The sequence below is a fragment of the Protopterus annectens genome, chromosome 3.part0 (genome assembly GCF_019279795.1).
Source record: "Protopterus annectens isolate FY-2018-M chromosome 3.part0, PAN1.0, whole genome shotgun sequence".
Classification (NCBI taxonomy): Eukaryota; Metazoa; Chordata; order Ceratodontiformes; family Protopteridae; genus Protopterus; species Protopterus annectens.
The window spans coordinates 1,110,738,240-1,110,758,051 of record NC_056731.1 but is presented as its reverse complement, the minus strand read 5'-3'; positions in this window follow the sequence as shown (position 1 = coordinate 1,110,758,051).

The window sequence follows — 19,812 nt, the reverse complement described above, 5'->3', positions numbered from 1 at the left end:
TTTCAGTATTTCAAGATTACAAAGTGGACCCATATATATATATATATATATATATATATATATATATATATATATATATATATATATATATATATAGCTATATATATATATATATATATATATTACAATTCACTTGGTCAAACATTTATTTGGGTGATAAAGTAAATTGTACTGCAGTTTGTGTGAACATCTGATTGAATGATTGCCGAGTGTTTGTTTGCGAATCTGTATGTGTTAGGGTTAGAGTAGGGGAAGATTTAGTATGTGTAATACTGGGTTAGAGTTGGGGTCAGGTAAGGGAATAGATTTAGTGTATGCATGAGTGTTTGTGGGGGATTACAGTAAGGATCAGCAGAAAGGAAAGATTTAGTGAATGCATGGGTGCATGTGGGTTAGGGTTAGAGTAAAGGTCAAAAAAGGCAATAGATTTAGTGTATGTGACAAAGTGTGTGTGTGTTTGTGTTTGTGTGTGTGTGTGTGTGTGTGTGTGTGTGTGTGTGTGTGTGTGTGTGTGTGTGTGTGTGTGTGTGTGTGTGTGTGTGTGTGTGTGTGTGTGTGTGTGTGTGTGTGTGTGTGTGTGTGTGTGTGTGTGTGTGTATGTGTGCACTGGTGCACTTGGTGAGAATCCAAGCTGTCATGTACAGTGGTAGTGTTACGGAAAGTTTATTTAAGTTGAGATGTATGGTTAGAGTTAGGTGTAGGGGCAGAGTTAGGGTTTGCATGGATTGCTTAACAGGATCATGAATGCAAAGCCCTTTGCCCACCTTAGTAATGCGTGTTAACCTTAACCATGCACCTTACTTTAAAAAAGATCTTTCAGTAACACTACCACTATTCAGACATATTTGAACTGACTTTTGGTATGGTTATGGTTAGTTCATTGGAAAAAAAACTGTTTTCTTTTACAATGTATTGGGTTTTGGTTATTTGTGTAGCCTGCTCATTCATGATATGATCACAAACACACACACACACACACACACACACACACACACACACACACATATATATATATACATACACACACACACACACACACGCGCGCGTGTGTGTGTGTGTGCGTGTGTGTGTGTGTGTGTGTGTGTGTGTGTGTGTGTATGCAGATATATCAGTTCAATATGTGAATATTTTTTGTTTTTTGTTTTTTGTGGCCAACTGGCACTTTGACATATGTGTGACAGTGAACATATGGTGAAATTGTGTTACAGTGGAGTTTAGGGAGTTTCCTTTTTCCCACTGGTGTGCTATCTTGGAACTTTTATATATATATATATATATATATATATATATATATATATATATATATGTTCACAGGTACTTACTAGGCTACTGATCTGCGATTTAAGTAATATGGGGTGTGGGGAGTGCAGTTCCCCATGTGAGACACTAAGAGTTTTTCTCCTGCAAAAAATATATATATATATATATTTAACTGTATGTTTAACTGAATGTACAGTCAGCAGACGTTTGCTGATGATTTATTTGAGTGTCATCCATTTTACAGTTCAGGTTTTCATAATACACTCTTGTGTGCATATAGAAACAGCCTCTTTAGTTGAAATATAAACCATAACACTTCCTGTACCATTTAAATACTGAAACAAATCATGTGAACTGGATATACATTATTCATTTTAAATAATAACTTTCCATTTGTTAAGTCCTCATCTATGTATATTTAGAAAATAACAATGAATAATGAATCAAAATAGAAATCTGTCAAAAATTTTCTTTTAAAACAATGGAGCGACCTCATCATGATAATTCATACAATTATATCCACCATGCATTTTTTTTCAAAATGAAAACTGAATTTTAAACAAAATAAATATATTCTAAAAATAAAATGCTTGAAAAATCAAAAACATGAAACCAACAGCTCAGATGGTATAGAGGTACGTTGTTGCGAATTTAGTGCACAGGGTCCTGCGTTCCAGACTTGGAAGTGATGACTTTTACCTCTGTTTGCTTTTTGGTTGATTCTAAGTATCTTCACTTGCTTTTACTTGCTTAAAATTGCTTACTGCACTTTATTTTAGTTGTTTTTATAAGTTATTGCAATTATTTCAATTGCATTTACTGTTTGTTGACTACACACTCAAGTGTGCTAGCCTGCTCTGTGTTTAAAGTGAATTTATTGTTGTTTTAAGCGTATTTATTACTGTTTTCCTTAAAAAAAAAAAAAAAACATAAAAATTCTTTTTGCTCCTTTTCCCACCATTTTCTGTTACTAGAATAGTCCAGATTCAGATTTGTTGAATTCGGGACTGTATTGGAGTTTCAGAGTTGCCCAAACCTTTCTGTGATAGAGGGAAGCCTTTCTGCTTATCAGTGGGAGTAGTAAGCACTGAGCAGCCTATCTACCAGTAGAGGAGTGGTTTTCAGCTCTGAAATTGTACCTTATTGGCCTTTTTGGGCTGCATTCTATCCCTTTTAACTTTCTGCCTTAAAAACCCGAGTTTGCATGGGTTTGCACATGTTTTAGCTCATCGGATCTTGTTTTGGCATCCTGCAGACTACAAGAGTAGCAGAAAGGAAAAAGAGAGACTTTGGTGATTCTAAGTGCCTCCACTTGCTTTTTGATTGATTCTAAGTACCTCTGCTTGCTTTTACTTGCATACAATTGCTTACTGCACTTTATTTTAGTCATTTTATAAGTTATTGCAATTATTTCAACTGCATTTACTGATTGTTGGCTACACACTCAATTGTGCTAGCCTGCTCTGTGTTTAAAGTGAATTTATTGTTGTTTTAAGTGTATTTATTACTGTTTTCCTAAAAAAATGAAAAGAAAATTCTGTTTGCTCATTTTCCCACCATTTTCTGTTACTAGAATAGCCTAGATTCAGATTTGCTGAATTCAGGACTGTATTGGAGTTTCTGAGTTGCCCAGACCTTTCTGTGATAGAGGGAAGCCTTTCTGCTTATCAGTGGGATTGGTAAGCACTGAGCAGACTATCTACTGCTAGAGGAGTGGTTTCCAGCTCTGAAATTGTACCTTATTGGCTGTTTTGGGCTACATTCTACCCCTTTTAACTTTCTGCCTTAAAAACCTGTGTTTGCTTGGGTTTGCGCGACTCGCAGCGACGCTAAGCTAGTAAACTATTACCGGTGCCAGAAACTCTGTTCTTCAAATGTTCCCTTAGATCTTGCTAGTTCTCTTCTTTTCTGCACTTTAACTAGCTTATAAAGCCTAGCACTTGCTCAGACTTCCTGCAGCAATTACTGTAGCACACTGACTGCTGCCAGCACTAAACTTTCTATAAAAGAAACAGCCTCAGTACTTAATAAATTGCACACCCTCCAGGCATGTCCAAGGGTCAGTTCCCCGTGCTTTCTCCTATCAACATGGTGAACCTGGGCATCCTGAGGAAATGTAGAAACTGCTGCATGTACACTGACAACCCTCTCCTCTTACCCCATAATACTCAGACTTGCAAGAGATGCACCTATTTATCCAGATTGGAAGCCATGCACTCTCCAGCCAAGACTAGAATAGCCAGTCAAGAGGAGAAGGTCAACACTAGCACCACACCACAAGGAACACATAGTCACATAACCTCACAACTATCACATAACAATGCAAAACATACACCCACCTTTGTGGCGGCTCTCAATAAAAATCTACCCAAACAGCAGAGACCTCCAAGGCAGAAATGCACACAACCAGCACACTACAGCACAAACCATGAGACACATAGATCACACAAACAGTGTTCCACACAACCTAAGCCCCTAAAGCAAAACAGCTTACCCAATACACTTATCATAGGTGACTCAATAGTAAGGCACACTGATGTCCTGCTCACTAGGTTGAACAAGGAGAAGGTAACTGTCAGCTGCCTGTCGGGAACCAGGATACGCCACATAACGTACGCACTCAGGTCACTCCACAACAGGTACAGATATGACTCTGTCATTGTCCATGTGAGTGTGAATGACCTGAGATGCACCTCCCTGGACTACATGAAAAGAGACATGGAGGAGCTCTCAGATCATGTAGCCCAGGAGGGCATGACCCTAGCCCCGAGTAGCATCTTACTGTCACCAAGAATGGTACCACATTACAAACAAAAAATGATTGACTTCAATAATTGGCAAAGTTTCTGGTGTCTTTCCAAGGGGATCCAGTATCTGTCTGCCTGGGATGACATGATCGACAGACCTCGATGCTTTGCCAGAGATGGCCTGCTTCTGTCACTCCTGGGATTCTGTATACCAAGGCCAAGGCCCTTGCCACCCTTATAGTGGCTTTTTTAGGCAATGTCAAGAAGAGCAAAGTACCACTGTAACAGCTACAAGCAAATGTAATCTGAGGGTTATGCTACTCAACTTTAGAAGTCTAAATCTCAAAATGCACTCATTTGAGGCACTCCTCAAAATGGAGAGCATCGACATTTGTACAGTAACAGAAACCTGGTTCAAGGCACCTGAAAGCACTCCTGTGCTACCAGGCTATAACTCATACCACACCTTTCGGCCCCACAATGTGGACCAAAGCCCTAAAAGCAATGGTGTCTCCATATTCTTAAAGGATATGTATACCACCAGGCTAGTATCCCAACATAAAGCATCAGAGATACTCCAGGTACAACTAACACTGGGCAAAACTTCAATCCAGGTTGTTGCCTGCTATAGATCCCCCACCATGCCCCAAAACATCCACTCCACATTCCTAAACACCCTGGAAAATATTAAGGTCCTACCCAACACCCTCATCCTGGGTGACTTTAACTACCCCTCCATTAACTGGGAAAACTACTCAAGTACCAACACACTTACTCAACGTTTCCTGGAATTCATCAATTCCAACGCCCTGGACCAGCTCATTCTTATCCCCACTATGGGTACCAACATCCTCAACCTGGTCATTACTAATATGGGCAACCATTGCTCTACAAGCTAGTCACCATGGATATCCACATCCCACCCACACACACCCCCCCACAAAGGAAACCACTGCAAAAAACTTTTCCAAAGCCAACTTTGGGCTTCTAAAAACTGAGGTGGCTAACTTTACAATGCCCATGCAAATGGAGAATAAATGCAGGAATGCTGAATTATACTCCAATGCACTGCACAAACATGTACACAAAGCATGGAATGGGCCATTCCCAATAGAACTAAGATGCTATCCTCTAAAAAAGGGAAGCCAATCTGGTGGTCCCCTGCTATAAACAAACTCTACATCAGAAGGAAGAAACTGTTGCAGAACAAGGCGAAGTCCCAAGACTGGAAAAACTCCCTTGTCAGCCTCAACAAAAAGCTGAGCTCCATCAACAAATCCTCTAAAGCTAGCTAAGAAAACAAAATTGCAACAGATACTAAGGACAACCACAAGGCCTTCTATAGTTATGTCAAAAATCTACAGGGCAATGCTCAGATCTGCTTGGAGCTACTACACAATAGTAATTCCTGTACTGAGCCAACATAAATTGCCAATATAGTGGCTGACAGATTCAGTGCCAACTTCACCCCCCTCCCACCCCCTAAAGGGCCAATCATAATACCTGAGGGATGCTTAACACCCAACATTACAGCTCTACAGGTTAGAATCACACTGTCCAAAGCCAAGAACACAGCTTCCATGGGACCTGACAACATCCCGGGCTGTGTTCTACATGAATTGCAAAATGAACTGGCACCACACCTGTGTGCCCTATTCAATCACAGCCTCATTTATGGCTTTGTTCCTGCTGAATGGTCACTGCTGCAGTCAACCACTCCACAAAGGGGGTGTGACTATGGACCCTGGGAACTACTGCCCCATTAGCCTGACGAGTCTGGTATGGAAGGCTATGGAGCACATCATCATGGACCTAATAAATAAGGACATAGGGAATCTCCAGACTATAGACCCACGTAGTTTGGATTTGTTAAGGGTAGATCCTGTCTGCCCAACCTGGTAGACTTCTTTGAGTCTGTCACCAGAGCTGTGGACGAAGGTAAGGTAGTTCACACAGCCTACCTTGATCTGGCCAAGGCCTTCGATACAATTCCTCACTCAGAATCATAGATAAACTCACTAAATTAGGTATCAACCCCTATGTTACAAGGTGGGTTGCAAACTGGCTTACTGACAGAAATCACACAGTGAAAGTAGCGGACTCAATCAGACTACCGACCAGTCATGAGTGGAGTCCCATAGGGGTTGGTTCTGGGTCCTCTCCTGTTTGTCATATACTTTTCTGAAGTCCAGGCCAAAACCAAGGAACTAAGGCTGACCAAGTTCACAGATGACTACAAACTGGGAGCCATTATTAGCTCCCCAAGTGATGTTGACATTCTACAGAACTCACGGAGGCCAATGACTGGTGTCAGAACCATGACCTTAAGCTCAACGCCAAAAAATGCATTGTCATTCCCTTTGGGAAGAACATGGTACCCATAAACTACCACATCAATGGTAGTCCACTGAACACCAAAGGTGTCATAAGAGACCTGGGAACACAAGTGGATAGCAGCCTATCCTTTGATAATTACATTGCCACTGTGGTCAGAAAATCCTTCGATGTGGCACATCTCATTTGTAGGGTTTTACCTCCAGGAAGAAAGAGGTCACTGTCTCTCTCTACTCTTCCCTCATTAGCCTAATTATCAAGTACAATGTCCCATTCGGCATGTACTTCACTAGACATATGCAACAACTAGAAAGACCACAGAAATACCTCACTAAAATGATCCTAGGCCTTAAACACTTGACCTATGCAGAAAGATTAAAAAACTCTTAAATTTTCTCGATATCATATCGCCTACTTAGAGGTGATCTCTACTTGACCTACAAAGCCATGTCAGACCCAGCACTGTTAGATATGCTACATCTAAAGAAATCCCAATCCCTCCATGCCACACATGCCAGAGATCTCAACCTCATCACCTCAATCAACAGAACTTGTTGGAGGGACAGGTTCCTAACCCAGAGACTACCCATGCTCTGGAATAGACTTCCCTTACATGTCAAGCAGAGCACTTCATTGGCCCTCTTCAAGAGAAATCATGACGAATGGATGGGAAATAGAAAATTCACCCTGGGAATCATTTCAGTGGCCTTGCTGGACAGGGGCACTGGGAAATAACGTTGGGCAGCATGCTGCCAAGGAATCTTTTGGGCTAGGCTTGTAAAGGCTCCAGGGCCATTAGCCTAGTACACTCCTATGAACCTATGAACAATTACAAAATATATATCTATATATAAATCAGATATCAACATCATCTAAGGATTCTTGAATAATGCAATATGAAGAAAACCAAAAGAATAACAATGAACAAAATATACATATATCACATATTAATGATGCACTATAACTTGTGAATACTGACAATTAGAATATCTCATAAATTCCTGCTGGATAAAGGGCTCCTAAATTAAATATCAATATTTCATCCATTTTCTTCAGTATCTTTTGCAATGCAGATTTATGTATGATTTACATGTTAAAGCAAAGCAGATCCACAACCTGGAAGCTGGCTCTGGAAGCCCAGAATGAAAAGTTGATGAAATGCTGATATTCCTTCTTCCGCAAGGCAGAAATTCTTTTAGAATATAAAGAGTTATTATGGCAGCTAAGACTAGATGCAGGAAGGCGACCAGGGCTTAATGACGCTTGCAGTATTAGCAGCGTCCTGAGGTTAAGGAAGGCTAAATTATGAATTTTCGGTTTTCCAGTGTTTTCAGGGTTTACATATAGAAACAAAATTTTGCTGAATAAACAGCACATTTAAACATTTTTAACATACTAGCATGTGTATAGTATTGGCTTTTGAACATTGTTTTAACATTGTATAGTTTTAATATTGCATATTTTTAACACTGTATACTTTTTTATGGCAATCTGTGTGTATACCAACAATTGATTATTAAGTTTATGCATATGCTTTGTTGGACATTGCAGTGAGTTGTGCTTAGTAATGGTTTGCCTGCAAGCAGGTTTTGTACCAGCAAGTAATTTGAAGGGTTAATTAGACCTTCTCTTTTACTAATTGAATTATTGGTCAAGTTTTGACTATGTATATAAAGAACAACCAGCTTGATTTTATTGTATCTTGAAAAAGCTCAGCACCAGGCTGAGCGAAAGTGCTTGAGGAGATTTTTGTTTGTTATTAAAGCAAGAAAGTTTTTGTAAGTTGCAGCCTTTCATTTTCTGCCTTGCGGAAGAAGGAATATCAGCATTTCATCAACTTTTCATTCTGGGCTTCCAGAGCCAGCTTCCAGGTTGTGGATCTGCTTTGCTTTATTGGTGCTTTTCACTTGTTCTTGGTTTTTATTTACATGTTAACCTTATCAGTTCCTATGAAAAGAAAACTAACAGTGGGATATACTAAGGAGTGTTTAAATTGTGCACTTCTTTCTCTAGCACAGTGGATACCACTTAAATCTAAGGACAAATGTTGTTTCCTGGGTCCCTTATTTTGACCCATATTCAAGGTGCTATGCATGCATTCAGCTATATGAATAATATGTTTGTTTGTTAGTGATTTGGTATCAGATTTCATGTTTTACGAGTGTTAGTAGATGTGAAAAAATATTGTTTTGTAAATACATTTACAAAAGCCACAAATTCGACATGGAAACCACCATCCTTTTGGTAATTCTACACCTTCCTGTTGAATAACAATTGGATGTTTGAAGGATGACAGATTCTAAATAATATTCTGTTCATTTTTATATGCATATTGGCATGTATTAGACACTGCTGTAGTAAACAATTGTCCTAAAGATATAAATACTGACATTTCTGAAAAACTTTCTTGATCTTTAAAATATTTGCTCCATATGTACGCAACACCAATCTTAACAAAAGCATTCCTAGTGGAATATTATATATATTTCAGCTAAAAAAACATAAAATATCTGCATACATGTCTCTCATCTGTCCAGATATTTGCAAAATGCCCAGAGTTTTGCCTCATATTTTTGGTCTGTTCCTGACAAAATGTATGGTTTTCTGGAAAATTGTTGAAGATTGAAGTCACTAAACAGACATCTGAGTTTCAGACTATATATCATTCAGAAAATCCATACCAATGCAAAACTTATTCTAGCAACTTTCTAAGTTTATAAGAGCAATAATTAAAATGTGTCCCTATTGTTGGACTTTGCCCCCCCCCCCCCCATTATTTTAACCTTTGTCCAGATTTCTTGTGTTAAGAGGTTGATAGGTATCTGTATACATGGGGGCAAAGGCTACACTCCACTGCTGTGCATTTAACCTGGAGGTAGGCATTGCCCTGAAAAAGCATTTGTATGTAAAGGAGTGTGAATAAAAAGAAATAAATTCTTGATGATAAACTCTAGCTTCGTGAAAAAATACTATATAGCCAAAATGCCTGCATCATAAGTTATAGTGGCACATAACAAGCACACATCAATAGCATATAAATATGTCCACTGGTTAACATATAAATCTTTCAAACATTGAAGAAATTAGTTGTCTTTAATGTAAGCTCTTATCTGACATAAAGGGACTTAAGGCACTTTTCTAAAAATGATGAAATCAGTTTAGTCAGGTATCCCTTCCCTGATACAGTAAGCCTGCCTGGAATAGGATTAACCTGGTTGTGAATTTTTGGAAGCAGGTAGAGTTTTGGATACCTAGGTTCTGTTACCACTAACTGTTTTATTAGACTTTTAGAAATAATGCTCTTTTGTTCAGACTCTACCAAAAATTCTTATTATTATTTAAAAATTTACTGGGTCTGCATGTCCTCCCCGTGGTTGGGTAGCGTCCGAAAGGCATGCGTGCATAAATGGGTGTGCCTTCATTGAAGGTTGGGTGTCGAGCTGGCACCTTGGCGTTTCGTAAAAATCTACTGCCAATCATTAGCAGACCGGAGTTCTGCTGTGGCGACCCCTTACCGGGAAAAGCTGAAAGAGAAACAACAACAACTGGGTCAATATATGAATGGTGTTAAAAAATACAACTCATTTGTTGCAAAGCTTCTTCATTATAGTCTTTCATTCTCCAAACCACTATGGTTTTGTCAGCATTTACCATAGCTACTTCAGACTGTGTTTTCAATCTGAACAAAGTAATCCTTTCCCCTGATTTTAATTGTGTGAAAAATTCATAAAAAATACTAGAACTGTTACAATGTAATGCTTTAACTTATTGCTTCTCACAAGAGTATAGTCATGAGTTCCTGTATATCCGGCAAGAATAAACTCATCTTTAAGTGAGACTTTCCTATTTTCCTGTAATAGGGTACTTGTCAAAATCTAATTTCTGAATGGCTAATACAAATACATATCTACAACTTAGTCAGAAAGGTGACATCTGTAAGCTGATATGATTTTTCTAAGCATATATAATAATATGGGCAGTGCGGGATGCACAGAGCTGAAGTTATTAAGAAATCTTTGCAAAAACGGCTTTCCAAGATGGGTTCACACTGACCAACAGATTAATTTCAGCTTTCTCAGTGTAAAAAAAGAAACTTCTAGATAACAGACAGCAATTTTGCTTGTTTTAGTAAATTTCAATTACTGGCTAGAGAGTATGATGCCTGGATCCCAGCAAAGAATATACTCAGAAAGCCTTAAAGAAAATCTCCAAAAAAGGTGAAGAAAAAACACTAACTGAGAAGAATCTTACAGCTGTTAAGCAAAAAGCGGTTCAAGCCCAGCTTTGGTACAAGAAATGGCTTCAATTTAATTTAGAGAAAAAAATAAGTCAAATGCGCATAGAGCTTATTAAAATAAATGAAACACTGAAGGAGTATATCAACTCAAATAACAAAAGACTGGACAATTTTGAAGAAGCTTTAAACAGCTATTCAGATGAACTGATGAAAATGCAATAATCACAGGCTGAAATGAAGAAAAGGCTGGCTGAGTATAAGACTGCTCAATAAGAGCTGTTTCAAACAACTGGTAAAATTAGGGGACAGAGCACACAGAGATAACCTGAAATTTTATACTGTACCAGAGAAACTGGAAGAACTAGACTGTATTAATTTTCTGAAAGCACAAAAAAGTAACTGGACTGGTATTCCACAGCACAATTTTTTAACTCAAAGGGCACATTGTGTGTATGCTCCAAACCTGGCCATGAGGAAGCAGCCAAGACCTCCATTAGTAAAAATGCAATCATAGTAGCATAAAGAGTTGACACTGATAAAACTGTGGCAGAAGGGTAAAATATTAAAAATTGGAGAGAGTAGAGAGTTTCTGGAAAATGATTATCTACTGTACACCAGGCAGAAGAGAAACAAATGTATCCACACGATCAGGGAATGTCGAGGCAAGTGTGAGATTCAAGCTGCTGTATCCAGCAGTCTTCAGAATATTTTTTTCCTGGAGAATCAAAATCATTTTTTGATATAGAACATGCTAAGAATACAAAAGTTTGTCCAAGAAAAGGTGGGTTGTGAAACAGAAGGTGACTCTGCTTCTTGTTCTTCTGGTAATAAAGACAGACTGTGCCAATGAAACCTTTTCCAGTGTTTCAACAGAAAATGCTTGAGAGACAGAAAAAAACCAAGAGTTGACTAGAAGAACCAAGAGTACATTGGAAAGGAAGCAGAGACTGGATTTGAGAAATACAGATAAGCAGGAATAAAACCAACCCAGAAATAGGCAAATATGTTTTTAAATTATAAAGTGTTAACTATATTTGTGAAATAGAACAAGAAAATCTGGAAATATTGGACTTTATTGACTTTGTTAAACTCTAATGCATGTTATTAATATTTGGAGGAACACTTTGGTGAGGGGAAGAGGAAGGAAACAGTTAACTGTAAGTAAAACAAACTTTTGTTCTTAACAGTAATATTTGTATAGTCCATGATATCTGCATGTTCTAAAGTAACATTTTCTCAGTTATCTTCAAGTGTAATGAGAATACTAAACAGGTGCCTCTGTTTTTTCTCTTTCTCCTTGTTCAGTTTTAAGAAATGTAGGCACTGCAATGTCAAAAAAGAGGAAAAGTCTGTTCAAAGGAGTATGATACAAGAAAAAAAACAATGTGCTTTTTCTCATTCTTGCATAGGGGAAGGACTGGATTTAGGCTCTTGTCTTTATCTAGTCCCAAGTTTTAAGAGAAAGCAAACCAATAAAAAAGAATGCTGAATATAATAAAGCTCTTCTCTATCAAATAAATAAATACTTGTAGAAGCAACCCGGTATCTGGTTCTCATGTCTCCATGGAGACAATTTCATAAAAAGTAATAAAAACAGAATACTTCTTTCTTCTAATGGCTTTATTTCAATGGCTAGGATATAATATTTTCTGAAAGCATTCAAGTGTTTTCTCATTCTGAGAGAGCAATAAAGATAAGCCAAAATCAGACAGCACTTTTACAGGCTGTACCATGCATCTTAGCATGGATAACCTTCCTTTTAGGTTAACTCAATTCTGTTATTGTGATTGTCAGTCTAAGACAACTGTTCCTATTAGGAAAGTAAAACTTCAAGATTGAACATGTCCATGTTTTTTGTGCTGATATTCATGTAATAGGTTTTTGGGGTGTACTGGGGCTGTATTTTTTGAGGACTTTCAATAAAACAAAAATGTTTTGTAAAATGTGACATAGGCTCACATGGATATGACAAGAGACAACTGTATAAAAGGTCAACCTGCCAAACATTACTATTTGCATGTAACACAAAAGCTGGAATTAGGTACTTAACACAAAATGTTACAAATAAAAGGTGGGAATAATAACCTTTTAACATAATGCGCCTTTCAATATTATCTTTAAATGTTAATGGTCCACAGATATATGCATCTGACTTTGATAAAGACATTTTTTCAGGATGGTTATTCAGTGGAATATCTGTTACTAAGGAAAAGAGGAGAACTTATATTAACTGCAAGAGGAGCTCCAATAGTGATAGAACAGGATACAAAAGATAATAATGGTAGATATGCAGTACTAAGGAGCTACTGGTAAGGGAGGTGGATTACACTGGCATGTATTTATATTCCACGTAAAACTGCTATAATGGAGCTTAAGAAAATTCTGTGACAAATAATCAGTTTTCAGCAGGGAATATTATTTATAGGTGGGGGCTGGAATTTGATTTGCAGCAAGGAAGATGTGTCTGGGGTGGGACAGAAGGGAAAATATAGCAAAGGAGTGTAGATTTTTGAAAACATTTATAAAATATTTGGCATGGAAGATATGAATTCAGTAGTAGGAGTCCAGAGTGAATTTACATATTATTCACCAAAATACAAAAACTGGGCTGGGCTAGACAGAATTTACCTTTCACAGAAACATGTGCATTTCATTGAAAGTTTTGATACGTATCCAATAACTATTTCAGATCAAGTGCCAATAATAACTAAAATAAAAACACAGGGTAATGAAATAAAAATGAGACACTGGCGCTTTCCCATCTATCTGTTGAAAAGAAAGGAATTTAAGGAAAGGGTAGTAGAAAGTATTAGAGAAGACAGAAATTTCTTCTGAAAATATAGCTATGGGATAAAATTAAATTTGAGCTTAAAAATAGGGTGAAAATAAAAGAAAGAGAGATATTTTTAAGAAGCAACAATAATTATTTAGGGGGACTGACAAATGGTAAAGTATTGCAGAATAGGGGGGATGTCACAGAACAAGAAGAGGAGTAATTACAAAGTGCTAAGTAGAAAATATGCCTCAATAATATGAATGAGTTAGAAAGATTGTTGTTAAGCAACTGTTTTTGATAATAATGCCAGAGCACAAAAAAATTTAGACTAAAGCAACAGAAAGTAGAAAGGGTTGTCACCAAGCTTAGGGAGCCTATAACAAGGAAGATAACAAGAGATCCTGTGCAGGTACTAGAAATATTTTGGAAATTTTATGGAAGGCTGTATAAAGCAGAGAAATATGGAGATCAAGAAAAGGCACAAATGGAAATGTTTATGGAAGAATTAAATATGCCATGTGTAGAGGTAGATGTGGTTCAATTATTAATAGGGCAGGAAGCGATGAGATAAGAATGGTGATGTATAACCAATCAGCGGGAAAGCCCCCAGAAATAGATGGTATTCATGTGGAAGTTTGGAAGCAAGGAGAGAAAAACTGATAAAGATCTAGAAGGTTTTGTTTAACAGTATTTTAAGAGGGGGAGAAGCATCAGCTTCCTGGAAGAAAGTGGTGATAGCTGATAATACCTAAAGAGGGTAAAGACCCATCAAGTCCAGCTTCATACAGGCCCATTTCAATCCTAAACCATGACTATAAAGTGTGTATGTCTATAATGGCTAAAAGGATATTAAAGGTGATGCTACAATTGATAGACACGGATCAATGTGGTTTTGTGGAGTGGGGGCAAATATTTGACAAAATTAACAGAACATTAATGATCCAGAGGGAAGCTAAATGTAAGAAAATACCACTGTTGTTGGTAGGTCTTGATTTGACAGAGCGAGCTGGGAGTTTATGAGCAGGGCAATGGAAATATTTGCATTCCCTGATAAAATTATAAGGTTGATTAGGAGAATATATGAGGGGTTGGAGACAAAACTGAAAGTGGGTGGGTTTATCTCTGATAATTTCTGTTTGAGCAGAGGAACCATGTAGAGGTGACCTCTTTCTCCTTTATGTGTACTATATTTAGATCCATTGGCAATTTAGATCCATTGGCAAAGAAAATAAGTATCTCAGAAGTGTAATTTATATAAGTGGTATGGTAGTTAGTAAAAGCTAGCTATATTTGCAGATTATATTATTTTATACCTGATAAAACCAAGACAAGTGTTGTTGAACATTTTGAGGCAGTTTCAAATCTTTTCAGTATACACAATTAACAAAGCTGAAACAAAGTAAAAAGGATTCTGCTGTGGCAGCTAAGGATATGTGTGAAGAGACTAAACAAAAAATAATACAAAAACTGAGAAATTGGAAAATATGTTATACTGATATGGATAACCAGATGCAAGCAGTTAAAATGTTGTTAGTCTCTCTAGTTTTATACACAGGTCAGGAATATTTTTATCAACCAACAAAAGTTAAAACAAAGTCAATAGCTGAAAATGATGTACCCACACATGAACTGGTTCGGCAATATCCATATTTATGGGACATAAAATGAAGTACTTTGGATTATGGAGTAAAAAGCATTCCGTTGTGGCAGCTAAGGATATGTGGGAAGAGACTAAACAAAAGATAATACAAAAACTGAGAAATTGGAAAATATGTTTTATACACACACATATATATATATATATATATATATATATATATATATATATATACATACATATATAGAGACAACAATATGCAAGAAGTTAAAATGTTTTTAGTCTCTTTAGTTTTATACACAGTTCAGGCATAGTTTTATCAACCAACAGAATCTGTGGATAGCAGTTAATAAAAAGCTGAAGACTTTTATCTGGGAGGGGAAGACAGCAAGAGTCAAGTGGGATAAGTTGATCCTTCCAATTGAAGAAGGCGGTTTGGGATTACCTGATTTGAAGGGGTAGACTGCTATATTTGTACTCAATGGAGCTTTTCTCCCCAGGTCACTGCTGAAAAAATGCTTCTGCCCAGCCAGACTAACCCGGTCTACAAATGTAAAATAAAAATGAAATAAATAAATAAAAGTATTTCAGAGCTACACAGTTAAGGCTCCTATATATAACACAAGTAGAAACCTATAATTCAAAGTGGAAAGAAATTATGTTGAAATGGGGGAGGGGGGAGCTCAAGGAAAAAGAAGAGACTGAGATTTTGGATGCAGATCCTTAAGGAGAATAACAATAACCATGCAGAATATTATATGTATAAAGTAGCAAAAAGTATTCTAAGAACTAAGCCAACATGGAAATGGAGAAAGGAGATGCTGCTGATAGGCATGACTGCAATTAGGGTTACAGAAAATAGGTGATGGGGTCTGACATTTATTGGAGAAATCTGGTAAAAGAACCAACATATTGGGAGCAAATAATTACAGAGGAAAGGTAATAGAATGGGAAGAGGCCAAGAATTTATTTGGACTGCAGGACAGAGCTTGCCTTCTCTTTCAAGGATTATTATCAGAGTATAGGTAATACTCTGAAGAAAGAAATGGGGGGATCCTAAGTAAAAAACTAGCACTGGTAGAGTTTTTAGTAGAATCTAGCACAGACATTGCTGTTAAAAAAGGAATAATTAGTAGAGCGCACAACATATTGCATGATAAGTATAAGAATCAATCAGAGGAGCTTAGAAAGGATTGAAAAAAGAGATTGGATAAGCAATCCACAAAGACACAAATGGGGGAATATATCTTTGTCTCTCAAATATGCAACAAAGTCTAGAAGATTTATGATATTTGCTTGGAGGTGTTTACATAGGTATTTTTATACCCCAAGTAGGTGCCAAAGATTTTTTTCTCAGATAGATAGTAAATGTTGGAGGTGTCATGAGGAAGAAAGAGGTAACTGGGAACATATGTTTTGGGAGTGTAATGAGTTGGCAGACTTTAATCATTCCCTAAATATTGAATGATCAAATGGATATAACTAAGAAAATTATTTTTGAACTGGGATACAGAATCCGAATTGTCTAGATATAGTTAGTCCTTCTTAAGTTTAATTTTGGTGGTTGCCAAAAAAACAATTGTACTTGCGTATTATCACAACCAGATTTTAGCTTTAATACCACTTGCTTACCGATATCAAAATCTGACAGTTAGTTGTTTATAACTGTCATATAGTGTGTTTCCTTTAACAATACAGTTTTTTTCTGGGAGTGTTTTCAATAAAAAGTAAAAAAAAAAAAAATGCTGTTATTCCTTTATGCACTTTACTGCCAGCAGCATGTCGCTTATTGAAAGTCTGCCTGCTGAACGTTCCTTTTTTTTCATGGCAGCAAATGCTGATGAATAATGGTCATAATTGCATTTGGGTTTCAGGTATCACAGCCTTTCCTGAGACTCATACAACACAGTATTTTGCTTAGTTTAAGATGCATTTCTAGGATTAAAACACACAGAGGGACGCCTCCTCACCATTTGGAGTCCTATTGAATCGAAAACATGTATTGTGACACGCACTTTGAGAAGGAAGAGAGAAAAAAAGGACTGTTTTTGAGAGAAGGTGGTTTTAAGAAGGGTTATGAAGAACAGCGTGAAAAGTTACTGTCGCTGTGGCTGCAAGCACCGTTAATGCATAAATGAGATAGCCTCACACATGCTGGTAGTAAAGTGCACACAGCCACAGCGACACACTGACTTTCTCCATTGTTCTTGACAACCTGTCTTAAAACAACCTTCAGTGTGAAAGAAAAGACATTTGCTGACATTTATATAACAAAAACAGTCAGATTTCGATATCGGGAAGCAAGTGGTATTATCGCTAAAATCTGGTTGCTATAATATGTAAGTACCAAAACAATTACTAGAAAATGAAAATCAAAGTTTAAACCAACTGTATTTGAACTAGTGAATATTGCAACTGAGATAGAAGAACTGGAACTGAGAACTTTAGAAAAGGGAAGGAGCAAATTACACAGGAAAAAAATGGAAATTGTGGGAAAAATGCATGCAGAATAATGTTTGGAGGAGGACTGAGGTTTAAGAGAAGGCAGGAATTGATCTATTTATGTAATGCTGGATTGGTGATAATTGTATAAAAGAATATATGTGATATCTAAATGTCTATAACTGTGAACATGTTAACATATTTCATTTTCCTTTAGTGCCCGTGGACTATGATGTTTGCAGATGACATTGTGATCTGTAGTGAGAGTAGGGAACAGGTGGAGGAGACCCTGGGGAGGTGGAGATATGCTCTAGAGAGAAGAGGAATGAAGGTCAGCAGGACTAAGACAGAATATATGTGTGTGAATGAGAGGGAGGACAGAGGAATGGTGAGGATGCAGGGAGTAGAGGTGGCGAAGGTGAATGAGTTTAAGTACTTGGGATCAACAGTTCAGAGTAATGGTGAGTGTGGAAGAGAGGTGAAGAAGAGAGTACAGGCAGGATGGAGTGGGTGGAGAAGAGTGTCAGGAGTGATTTGTGACAGACGAGTACCAGTAAGAGTGAAAGGGAAGGCCTATAAGAGGGTAGTGAGACCAGCTATGTTATACGGGTTGGAGACAGTGGCACTGACAAAAAGGAAGGAGTCAGAGCTTGACGTGGCAGAGTTGAAGATGTTAAGATTTGCACTGGGTGTGACAAGGATGGACAGGATTAGGAATAAGTATATTAGAGGGTCAGCCCAGGTTGGAAGGTTTGGAGACAAATTCCAGAGAGGAAAGATTATGTTGGTTTGGACATGTGCTGAGGAGGGATGCAGAGTATATTGGGAAAAAGATGCTAAGGATGAAGCTGCCAGGTAACAGGAAAAGAGGAAGGCCTAAGATAAGGTTTATGGATGTGGTGAGAGAGGACATGCAGGCAGCTGGTGTGACAGAGCAAGATGCAGAGAACAGGAAGAAATGGAAACAGTTGATCTGCTGTGGCGACCCCTAACGGGAGCAGCCGAAAGAAGAAGAAGAAGATTTTCCTTTATATAAACGTATGTTTGTCTGTGTTTTAAGTGATAATTTAATAAAGGTGTTAAAAAAAGTAGTCTTTGCAATCAGTTAATTAAATATCATATATTTTCCATGTTTAAATTAATAATGTAAAACAGAGTGTAATACTGGAATTTTGGAGGTGGTATATGTAAGCAGTGGCTGTTAGTAAAAACTACATTAAGGCATAGTAGGTAATATCAAAACATTCAGAGATGCAAATGCTTGTTTGGAACATTGTGGATGACTCTTTTTTTCCAGCAACTTTAAAACTTCTGCTGTTGCAGATTCCATCACATCAGCTAGTACTTTAAGAATCCTTCTTTTCTTTAGGGCAGGGGAGAGGAGGGAAAGAGAATGATTTAGCCTCTGATGACTGTTCTCAGCAATCAAGTAACTGATGTGATGGCCTGAAAGACTTCAGAGTGCAGGGATAAGTGCCCCCCAACTGTCTCCAGAAGGCAGCAGTTGGACATTCCTTCAGGAGTGCTGAAAGGATTTCTCAGAATAAGGGCCATGAACTCCCTGATTCTGTAGACTGCCTCTACCCCTAGGGTGGTGTCCTTTGAAATTGCTACTCCTTCTGCTTCAGGAGGACCTGTCTGCAGGAGTATCCTGATTGAACCCTTGAGATTTTCATGAACCACATCTTCTTGTCAGCTCTCAGATTCCTGGAAAAGGTTCTCTGAGGGGTGGAGAAGGGGGTTCTAACAACAGAAAGGGTTTACCACCCTGTATGCTCCTGGAGAGAGCGTCCCTAACCTTTGGCCTGAAAAGTGTGGAACCATCAAAGGGGGTATTTGCGGAACCATCAAAGAGGTTATTAAGCAAAGACATCTTGAAACCTTCTGCAAAGTCACACAATCACATCCATGCATGCCAGCAGATGGCTATGCTGGATCCTGCTGCTCTCGCCATAGCATCAGCCACATCAGAAAGCAGACACATGGATACACTGGACATCAATTGTAAAGTAGACAACCATTTTTTGGATGTCTACTGGTTGGTTACCTTGATGAGTTCCTTATTCAAGTCCCTCTGGAAAGACATCATGTGGGCCACTTTGTGTAGCAGTCTGAGTGTGAAAGTCATTGAAACATATGTCCATCTCCCAAACCTGTCAAACACTCTTTATTCCCTCTTAGGAGGATGGACAGACATACTCTCCTCAGAGAGTTCCTTCTTAGTGGATTCGTCCACAACTATGACATTTACCAGGGGACCTTTCTTCCAATGTGCTGTACCCTTGGGTGCAACCAAACAAAGCATGTTAGGAAAATTAAGTATGCTATGAGCAGTCATTGAATCCCCAAATGACTTAGCCATCTTGCAGGAAGGTTTGTTCAAAATAAATAACTGTTGCCAAAATCATGGAAGTAAACC